This window comes from Balaenoptera musculus, chromosome 6, assembly GCF_009873245.2.
Source record: "Balaenoptera musculus isolate JJ_BM4_2016_0621 chromosome 6, mBalMus1.pri.v3, whole genome shotgun sequence".
In the NCBI taxonomy this organism is placed as follows: Eukaryota; Metazoa; Chordata; class Mammalia; order Artiodactyla; family Balaenopteridae; genus Balaenoptera; species Balaenoptera musculus.
The window spans coordinates 29914674-29924642 of record NC_045790.1 but is presented as its reverse complement, the minus strand read 5'-3'; the positions used below and the strand labels follow the sequence as shown (position 1 = coordinate 29924642).

Below are 9969 nucleotides of genomic sequence, written 5' to 3'. Positions count from 1 at the left end.
CAAAATAAAGAATAAAAAGTCCATGTCTGTATTTCAATACATTTTTTTTCTTAAGTGCCTATAAGATTTTGCAACTAGGAGTAGGTGGGTAAGAGAGCGACCCCACAAAATCCAAAACAAGCCTTTTTCACGCCTTCCCAAGCCCGAGGCAGCTCCGCGCCTGCGCAGACCTCCACTGCCCCCCCCAACGCTGTACTCAAGGGGGCGGGGCCAGGCGGACGGCGGCTCGGGCGCGTGAGGATGACGTCACTCGGCGCGTGCCCGGGTAGCCCGTGGTAACACCTAGTCTGCGGAAGTGGAGAAGAGCTGGCAGGCGGCTGAGACAGGTAACCTGAGCGCTCCCTGTTGGGTCCCTGCCTTCCTCTCCAGCGGCAACTGGATGGCGGCGGGGTCAGCAGCGTCCCGTTTTGAAGGCAGCCAGGAGCCCACCCCTACCCTCATCTTTCTTGATCAGCTGGGTCCCCATTCCCTTTCAGTCCTCCCAGACTCCTGAAGCTGAACCAGTTCTGGGGACTGGGCTGAGCCTGCCACTTCTCTCCGCCCCCACCCTCGGGTGGTGATGGGCTCTGACGCTCCTTTCCCTGGTGGCACAGGCATTTCCCAGACTTCAGTTGCCGCCTCCTTCCTCTGTTGCCTCCAAGGCCCACCTAACCCGCTTCTCTCTGCTCCTAGCCCCACAGGGCTCATCTCCAATCTTGTTTAAGGAGACAGAACAGTTTCCGATTCTGTTCATTTCCACTTCCAGTAACACCCGGCCACCTTCCCTCCTCCCCGAGGATCCTTACTGAGAGCACCAAGTTTTGAGTTATTGTGTCCCTAAAGAGCATTCGTTCACTGTCAGTCTGGAGGTTTGCTCATTAAGGCATGTGTTTGTTGGGTAAGGGGGTGGCGCAGTAATGTGAAAATTTATTGCTATAATAAATGATCCACATGGCATCCAGTCAACCGTCGAGATAGATGAAACGGTTACAGCATTTTATTAAAATGCTCCTGTCCTGTATTTCTTTTTTGTTTTCAAGCAATGATGAGAATTATCCTCGCAAAGGTAGCCGTCAAAATAAATAAGCAACAGTAACCAACTAGGAATGTATAGACCGCCAAAAAATGATAGGATTCGTATTGTTGATAAAGGAATGCGGGCTATTACAAAACCAACCAGAAAAGATATGGGTGGAGAAACAGATTCCGACGTTTTCTGTCTCATTTGATGATTTGGTTTTGTATTTTCTTGTACTTTAATATGCTCCATTTTTGAATAGGGCATATGGTACTGTACATACTGTAATTCTGAGAAGCCTATGAATGACTTGCTAATTGGTAAGATTAGGCTCTTACATTTGGGGGACAAAGTAGAAAAAGGTTAGGGAATAATAGTAGTCGCTCTTTGTTGACCATCTGCTATATCCCTGTGTACAGCACTGTGTTCAGCACTTTGCATGTGTTTTTTCCTTAGCTCACACAAGGGACTGTGTTCAGCACTTTGCATGTGTTTTTTCCTTAGCTCACATAAGAACCTTGTGAGTTAGGAATTAGTATCCTCAACTTACAGAGAAGGAAACTTTGGCTCAGGTATGTGAAATTAACTTGCCAAAAATTCATAGTAACTATACTGGTGGAGACAAGCTTGAAGTTCAGTTCTATGTATGAGTTGAAAGCCTGTACTTTTTTTATAACTCACTGTGATTGATCAGATTCTAGGCTTTTTACAATAATGACACAATTCTATGAGTTTATTCACTCATCTATCCAAATGATTTGACACTTTCTAATATCTTTAGTATTAAGTTCTTATATACCTAGAATCAAAACACCTGGAAACCTTAATTTATTTATGATCCCCCTACACACACACACCACACACACATACCATATTTTTCATTAAGAATGAGATAATTGGCAAATAAGATTGCTCAGTACCTTTCTGTTTGGAGCTCTCAGGGAATGAGTAATTTTGAACAGGTGAAAGTTTTACCCCTTTAGAAATGAAAATCATATTGACAGTTTTGGATGGAAAAAATTTAAATGCACCAAATAATTCTTTGCCTTCTAAAACAGTAAGTATACTGAACATATTTTAACTTTTCCTTAGGTCTCAGAGCAATCATTATGAATCTCATTTATTGTTGTGTTGTGATTTGGTGATTTCCTCAGAACTTTTGTTATATTTGGCCCCCAAACTGCTTTGCATTTTGAGTTTTCCTAGACTTTATGTAGTCTACTCCTTAATATCACCAAGAGATTGTAAACCATAGCAATTAAAATTAAGGACCAGGAAAGCACACTTGCAGGATTCCAGTCCTTGCTCTGCCACTTACTAGTAGGACAGTGAGCCCAGACAACATGGTTGACCCCTCTACACCTCAGTTTCCTCATTTGTAAAATGGGAATAATAAGAATACTTGTTGTCTGAGGTTGTTGTGAGGGTAATGTGAGTTAGTAGTATATGTAAAGAGGTTATAACAAACCGGGCGTATTCTAAGAGCCATGTAAGTGTTTCTAATATTATTATTAGTCTGGTTTTGGCTTTTCATTCTTTGAATATTGCATTCTAGTTCTTTGAAAAATTTTTTTCTAATTTATTTTTATTTTTTTAATTGACGTACAGTTGATTTACAATGTTCTGTTATTTTCAAGCGTACAGCAAAGTGATTCAGTTATACATACATACATATATTCTTTTCCATTATAGATTATTACAAAACATTGAATATAGTTCCCTGTGCTATACAGTAGGTCCTTGTTGTTAATCTATTTTATATGTAGTAGTATGTATCTGTTAATCCCAAACTCCTAATTTATCCCTCCTGCCTCTTTCGCCTTTGGTAACCATAAGTTTGTTTTCTGTGTCTATGAATCTATTTCTGTTTTGTAAATATGTTTATTTGTATCAGTTTTTTAGATTCCACATATAGGTGATATCATGTGGTATTTGTCTTTCTCTGTCTGACCTACTTCACTTAGTATGGTAATCTCTAGGTCCATCCATATTGCTGCACATGGCATTATTTCATTCTTTTTTATGACTGAGTAATATTCCACTGTACATATATACCACATCTTCTTTATCCATTCATCTGTTGATGGACCTTTAGTTTGCTTCCATACCTTGGCTATTGTAAATAGTGCTGCTGTGAACATTGGGGTGCATGTATCTTTTTCAATTAGAGTTTTTGTCTTTTCTGAATATATGCCCAGGAGTGGGATTGCAGGATCATATGGTAATTCTATTTTTAGTTTTTTAGGGAACCTCCATACTGTTCTCTATAGTGGCTGCACCAATTTATATTCCCACCAACAGGGTAGGAGGGTTCCTTTTTCTCCACACCCTCTCCAGCATTTATTATTTGTAGACATTTTAATGATGGCCATTCTGACTGGTGTGAGGTGATACCTCACTGTAGTTTTGATTTGCATTTCTCTATGAAAATTGTTATTCTTTGAATAGTATTTGATATGTGGTAATTACAAGACAATTAAATTATACTAACTAGAATCCTGTATCCTAACCTGTATGTTAATTAATTAATTAATTAATTAATTTCTAGTTTGCTGATCTCTGCTTTATTTTTTGTTTTCTTACTTTTTAACATCTTTACTGGAATATAATTGCTTTACAATGGTGTGTTAGTTTCTGCTTTATAACAAAGTGAATCAGCTATACACATTCATATATCCCCATATATTCTCCATCTTGCATCTCCCTCCCACCCTCCCTATCCCACCCCTCTAGGTGGTCACAAAGCACTGAGCTGATCTCCCTGTGCTATGCAGCTGCTTCCCACTAGCTATCTGTCTTACATTTGATAGTATATATAGGTCCATGCCACTCTCTCACTTTGACCCAGCTTACCCTTCCCCCTCCCTGTGTGCTCAAGTCCATTCTCTGCATCTGCATCTTTATTCCTGTCCTGCCCCTAGGTTCTTCAGAACCATTTTTTTTTAGATTCCATATATATGTGTTAGCATACAGTATTTATTTTTCTCTTTCTGACTTACTTCACTCTGTATGATAGACTCTAGGTCTATCCACCTCACTACAAATAACTCAATTTCGTTTCCTTTTATGGCTGAGTAATATTCCATTGTATATATGTGCCACATCTTCTTTATCCATTCATCTGTCGATGGACACATAGGTTGCTTCCTTATCCTGGTTATTGTAAATAGTGCTGCAGTGAACATTGTGGTACATAACTCTTTTCGAATTATGGCTTTCTCAGGGTATGTGCCCAGTAGTGGGATTGCTGGGTCATATGGTAGTTCTATTTTTACTTTTTAAGGAACCTCCATACTGTTCTCCATAGTGGCTGTATCAATTTACATTGCCACCAACATTGCAAGAGGGTTCCCTTTTCTCCACACCCTGTCCAGAATTTATGTTTGTAGATTTTTTGATGATGGCCATTCTGACTGGTGTGAGGTAATACCTCATTGTACTTTTGATTTGCATTTCTCTAATGATTAGTGATGCTGAGCATTCTTTCATGTGTTTGTTGGCTATCTGTATATCTTCTTTGGAGAAATGTCTATTTAGGTCTTCTGCCCATTTTTGGATTGGGTTGTTTGTTTTTTTGATATTGAGCTGCATGAGCTGCTTGTAAATTTTGGAGATTAATCCTTTGTCAGTTGCTTCATTTGCAAATATTTTCTCCCATTCTGAGTGTTGTCATTTTGTCTTGTTTATGGTTTCTGTTGCTGTGCAAAAGCTTTGAAGTTTCATTAGGTCCCATTTGTTTATTTTTGCTTTTATTTCTATTTCTCTAGGAGGTGCGTCAAAAAGGATCTTGCTGTGATTTATGTCATAGAGTGTTCTGCCTATGTTTTCCTCTAAGAGTTTGATAGTGTCTGGCCTTACATTTAGGTGTTTAATCTATTTTGAGTTTATTTTTGTGTATGGTGTTAGGGAGTGCTCTAATTTCATTATTTTACACATAGCTGTCCAGTTTTCCCAGCACCACTTATTGAAGAGGCTGTCTTTTCTCCACTGTATATTCTTGCCTCCTTTATCAAAAATAAGGTGACCATATGTGCATGGGTGTATCTTTGGGCTTTCCATCCTGTTCCATTGATCTATATTTCTGTTTTTGTGCCAGTACCATACTGTCATGATTACCGTAGCTTTATAGTATAGTCTGAAGTCCGGGAGCCTGATTCCTCCAGTCTCGTTTTTCTTTCTCAAGATTGCTTTGGCTATTCGGGGTCTTTTGTGTTTCCATACAAATTGTGAAATTTTTTGTTCTAGTTCTGTGAAAAATGCCATTGGTAGTTTGATTGGGATTGCATTGAATCTGTAGATTGCTTTGGGTAGTATAGTCATTTTCACAATGTTGATTCTTCCAATCCAAGAACATGGTATATTTCTCCATCTGTTGGTATCATCTTTAATTTCTTTCATCAGTGTCTTATTGTTTTCTGCATACAGGTCTTTTGTCTCCTTAGTTAGGTTTATTCCTAGGTATTTTATTCTTTTTGTTGCAGTGGTAAATGGGAGTGTTTCCTTAATTTCTCTTTCAGATTTTCCATCATTAGTGTATAGGAATGCAAGAGATTTCTGTTCATTAATTTTGTATCCTGCTACTTTACCAAATTCATTGGTTAGCTCTAGTAGTTTTCTGATAGTGTCTTTAGGATTCTCTGCGTATAGTATCATGTCATCTGCAAACAGTGACAGCTTCTTTTTTTCCAATTTGGATTCCTTTTATTTCTTTTTCTTCTCTGATTGCTGTGGCTAAAACTTCCAAAACTATGTTGAATAACAGTAGTGAGAGTGGGCAGCCTTGTTTTGTTCCTGATCTTAGTGGAAATGGTTTCAGTTTTTCACCATTGAGAACGATGTTGGCTCTGTGTTTGTCATATATGGCCTTTATTATGTTGAGGTAACTTCCCTCTATGCCTACTTTATGGAGTGTTTTTATCCTAAATGGGAGTTTAATTTTGTCGAAAGCTTCTTCTGCATCTATTGAGATGATCATATGGTTTTTCTTCTTCAGTTTGTTAATATGGTGTGTCACATTGATTGATTTGCATATATTGAAGAATCCTTGTGTTCCTGGGATAAACCCCACTTGATCATGGTGTATGATCCTTTTAATGTGCTGTTGGATTCTGTTTGCTAGTATTTTGTTGAGGATTTTGCATCTATGTTCATTAGTGATATTGGCCTGTAGTTTTAGTTTTCTTTCTTTGTGACATCTTTGCCTGGTTTTGGTATAGGGTGATGGTGGCCTCGTAGAATGAGTTTGGGAGTGTTCCTCCCTGTGCTATATTTTGGAAGAGTTTGAGAAGGATAGGTGTTAGCTCTTCTCTAAATGTTTGATAGAATGTGCCTGTGAAGCCATCTGGTCCTGGGCTTTTGTTTGTTGGAAGATTTTTAATCACAGTTTCAATTTCAGTGCTTGTGATTGGTCTGTTCATATTTTCTATTTCTTCCTGGTTCATTCTCAGAAGGTTGTGCTTTTCTAAGAATTTGTCCATTTCTTCCAGGTTGTCCATTTTATTGGCATAGAGTTGCTTGTAGTAATCTCTCATGATCCTTTGTATTTCTGCAGTGTCAGTTGTTATTTCTCCTTTTTCATTTCTAATTCTATTGATTTGCGTCTTCTCCCTGTTTTTCTTGATGAGTCTGGCTAATGGTTTATAAATTTTGTTTATCCTCTCAAAGAAGCAGCTTTTAGTTTTATTGATTTTTGCTATTGTTTCCTTCATTTCTTTTTCATTTATTTCTGATCTGATCTCTGTGATTTCTTTCCTTCTGCTAACTTTGGGGTTTTTTTGTTCTTCTTTCTCTAATTGCTTTAGCTGTAAGGTTACATTGTTTTTTTGAGGTGTTTCTTGTTTCTTGAGGTAGGGTTGTATCGCTATAAACTTCCCTGTTGGAACTGCTTTTGCTGCATCCCTTAGGTTTTGGGTCATCGTGTTTTCATTGTCATTTGTTTCTTGGTATTTTTTGATTTCCTCTTTGATTTCTTCAGTGATCTCTTGGTTATTAAGTAGTGTATTGTTTAGCCTCCATGTATTTGTATTTTTTACAGATTTTTTCCTGTAATTGATATCTAGTCTCATAGCGTTGTGGTCGGAAAAGTTACTTCATACGATTTCAACTTTCTTAAGTTTATCAAGGCTTGATTTGTGGCCCAAGATGATCTATCCTGGAGAATGTTCCATGAGCACTTGAGAAGAAAGTGTATTCTGTTGTTGTTGAATGGAATGTTCTGTAAATATCAATTAAGTCCATCTTTTTTAATGTATCATTTAAAGCTTGTGTCTCCTTATTTATTTTCATTTTGGATGATCTGCCCATTGGTGAAAGTGGGGTGTTAAAGTCCCCTACTATGATTGTGTTACTGTAGATTTCCCCTTTTATGGCTGTTAGCTTTGCCTTACGTATTGAGGTGCTCCTATGTTGGGTGCATAAATATTTATAATTGTTATATCTTCTTCTTGGATTGATCCCTTGATCATTATGTAGTGTCCTTCTTTGTCTCTTGTAATAGTCTTTATATAAAGTCTGTTTTGTCTGATATGAAAATTGCTGCTCCAACTTTCTTTTGACTTCCATTTGCATGTAATATCTTTTTCCATTCTCTCACTTTCCGTCCGTATGTGTCCCTAGGTCTGAAGTGGGTCTCTTGTAGACAGCATATATACGGGTCTTGTTATTGTATCCATTCAGCCAGTCTGTGTCTTTTGGTTGGAGCATTTAAACCATTTACATTTAAGGTACTTATTGATATGTATGTTCCTATTACCATTTTCTTAATTGTTTTGGGTTTGTTATTGTAGGTCTTTTCCTTCTCTTGTGTTTCCTGCCTAGAGAAGTTCCTTTAGCAATTGTTGTAAAGCTGGTTTGGTGGTGCTGAATTCTCTTAGCTCTTGCTTGTCTGTAAATGTTTTAATTTCTCCTCCAATCTGAATGAGATCCTTGCTGGGTAGAGTAATCTTGGTTGTAGGTTTTTCCCTTTCATCACTTTAAATATGTCCTGCTACTCCCTCTGGCTTGCAGAGTTTCTGCTGAAAGATCAGCTGTTAACCTTTTGGGGATTCCCTCGTATGTTAATAGTTGCTTTTCCCTTGCTGCTTTTAATACTTTTTCTTTGTATTTATTTTTTGATAGTTTGATTAGTATGTGTCTTGGCGTGATTCTCCTTGGATTTATCCTGTATGGGACTCTCTGCACTTCCTTGACTTGATTAACTATTTCCTTTCCCATATTAGGGAAGTTTTCAACTATAATCTCTTCAAATATTTCCTCAGTCCCTTTGTTTTTCTCTTCTTCTTCTGGGACCCCTATAATTTGAATGTTGGTGCATTTAATGTTGTCCCAGAGGTCTCTGAGACTGTCCTCAATTGTTTTCATTCTTTTTTCTTTATTCTGCTCTGCAGTAGTTATTTCCGCTATTTTATCTTCCAGGTCACTTATCTATTCTTCTGCCTCAGTTACTCTGCTATTGATTCCTTTTAGAGAATTTTTAATTTCATTTATTGTGTTGTTCATCATTGTTTGTTTGATCTTTAGTTCTTCTAGGTCCTTGTTAAACGTTTCCTGTATTTTCTCCATTCTATTTCCAGGATTTTGCATCATCTTTCCTATCATTACTGTGAATTCTTTTTCAGGTATACTGTCTATTTCCTCTTCATTTGTTTGGTCTGCAGGGATTTTACCTTGCCCCTTCATCTGCTGTGTGTTTCTCTGTCTTCTCATTTGGCCTAACTTACTGTGTTTGGGGTCTCCTTTTCGCAGGCTGCAGGTTTGTAGTTCCCGTTGTTTTTGGTGTCTGCCCCCAGTGGTAAGGTTGATTCATTGTGTTGTGTAGGCTTTCTGGTGGAGGGGAGCAGTGCCTGTGTTCTGGAGGATGAGGCTGCATCTTGCCTTTCTCGTGGGCAGGACTGTGTCCGGTGGTGTGTTTTGGGGTGTGTGTGACCTTATTATGATTTTAGGCAGCCTCTCTGCTAATGGGTGGTGTTGTGTTCCTGTCTTTTTTTTTTTTTTAACATCTTTATTGAAGTATAATTGCTTTACAATGGTGTGTTATTTTCTGCTTTATAACAAAGTGAATCAGTTATACATATACATATGTTCCCATATCTGTGTTCCTGTCTTGCTAGTTGTTTCGCATAGGGTGTCCAGCACTGTAGCTTGCTGGTCATTGATTGGAGCTGGGTCTTAGTGTTGAGATGGATACCTCTGCGAGAGCTTTCGCTGTTTGATATTACGTGGAGTCAGGAGGTCTCTAGTGGACCAATGTCCTGAACTCGGCTCTCCCACCTCAGAGGTACAGGCCTGACACCCGGCTGGAGCACCAAGGCCCTGGGTAGTTCAGGGTCTCTTAAGAAGTGTAGACAAACTGAAGTCTGTAATTGCAGAAATCTCAAGTCCAGTTGGGGCTGGAAAATCTGCTTCCAAGCTCACTCATGTTGTTGGCAGGTTTCAGTTTCTGGCTGGCTGTTGGCCAGAGGCTCAGTTCTTCTACCCGTATGTTAATTTATTAAATTCACTTTCATTGTGTCTTTGTAATGCAATACGCCTTTTTCTTAGAGTGTTTGGAGTAGAGCTTTCAAATATTTCCCTTTATTATATGTATTAAAATAATGGACTTTCAACTTCTGTTTGAATTTTGGGGGATATTTCAGTGTGTTAAATTATGGTTTACCAATACATGGGAACCCTCTCTACGTTTGAATTGAATGTCAGTTGATTTACACATCCCTTTCTGGTGCCCTGGGCAGGTATACTATTGCACTCATGTTATCTTGCTTCTTTGTGGATAAGTACTTCCTTATAAAACCACCATTATGCATTGGCCTCATATAACGTATCTCCTCAGTATAGTTCTCTTTCTTTCTATCTCCCTCATGGAAGTAAAAAACAAATTGACTCTATCAACAAGGTGAAATAATGTTCCGTATGAAATTTGCAAGGTATATACCCATTTTCAGGTGTGTACTTTAAACCAAGACCAGCTAAGAGTT

The 9969-nt window shown here is 38.3% G+C and overlaps 1 protein-coding gene across 4 annotated transcripts in view; it reads left to right on the top strand.

The window, feature by feature from the left end:
• The first annotated feature begins 244 nt into the window (after window positions 1–244).
• Window positions 245–9969, top strand: part of LOC118897357 (aminopeptidase O (putative)) — a 380228-nt gene continuing 370503 nt past the window's right edge. For all 4 annotated transcript variants that reach the window (XM_036856496.1, XM_036856495.1, XM_036856494.1 and 1 more), the window contains exon 1: window positions 245–326. The gene's annotated coding sequence lies outside the window, so the exon portion shown is untranslated. The remainder of the gene's footprint in view (window positions 327–9969) is intronic.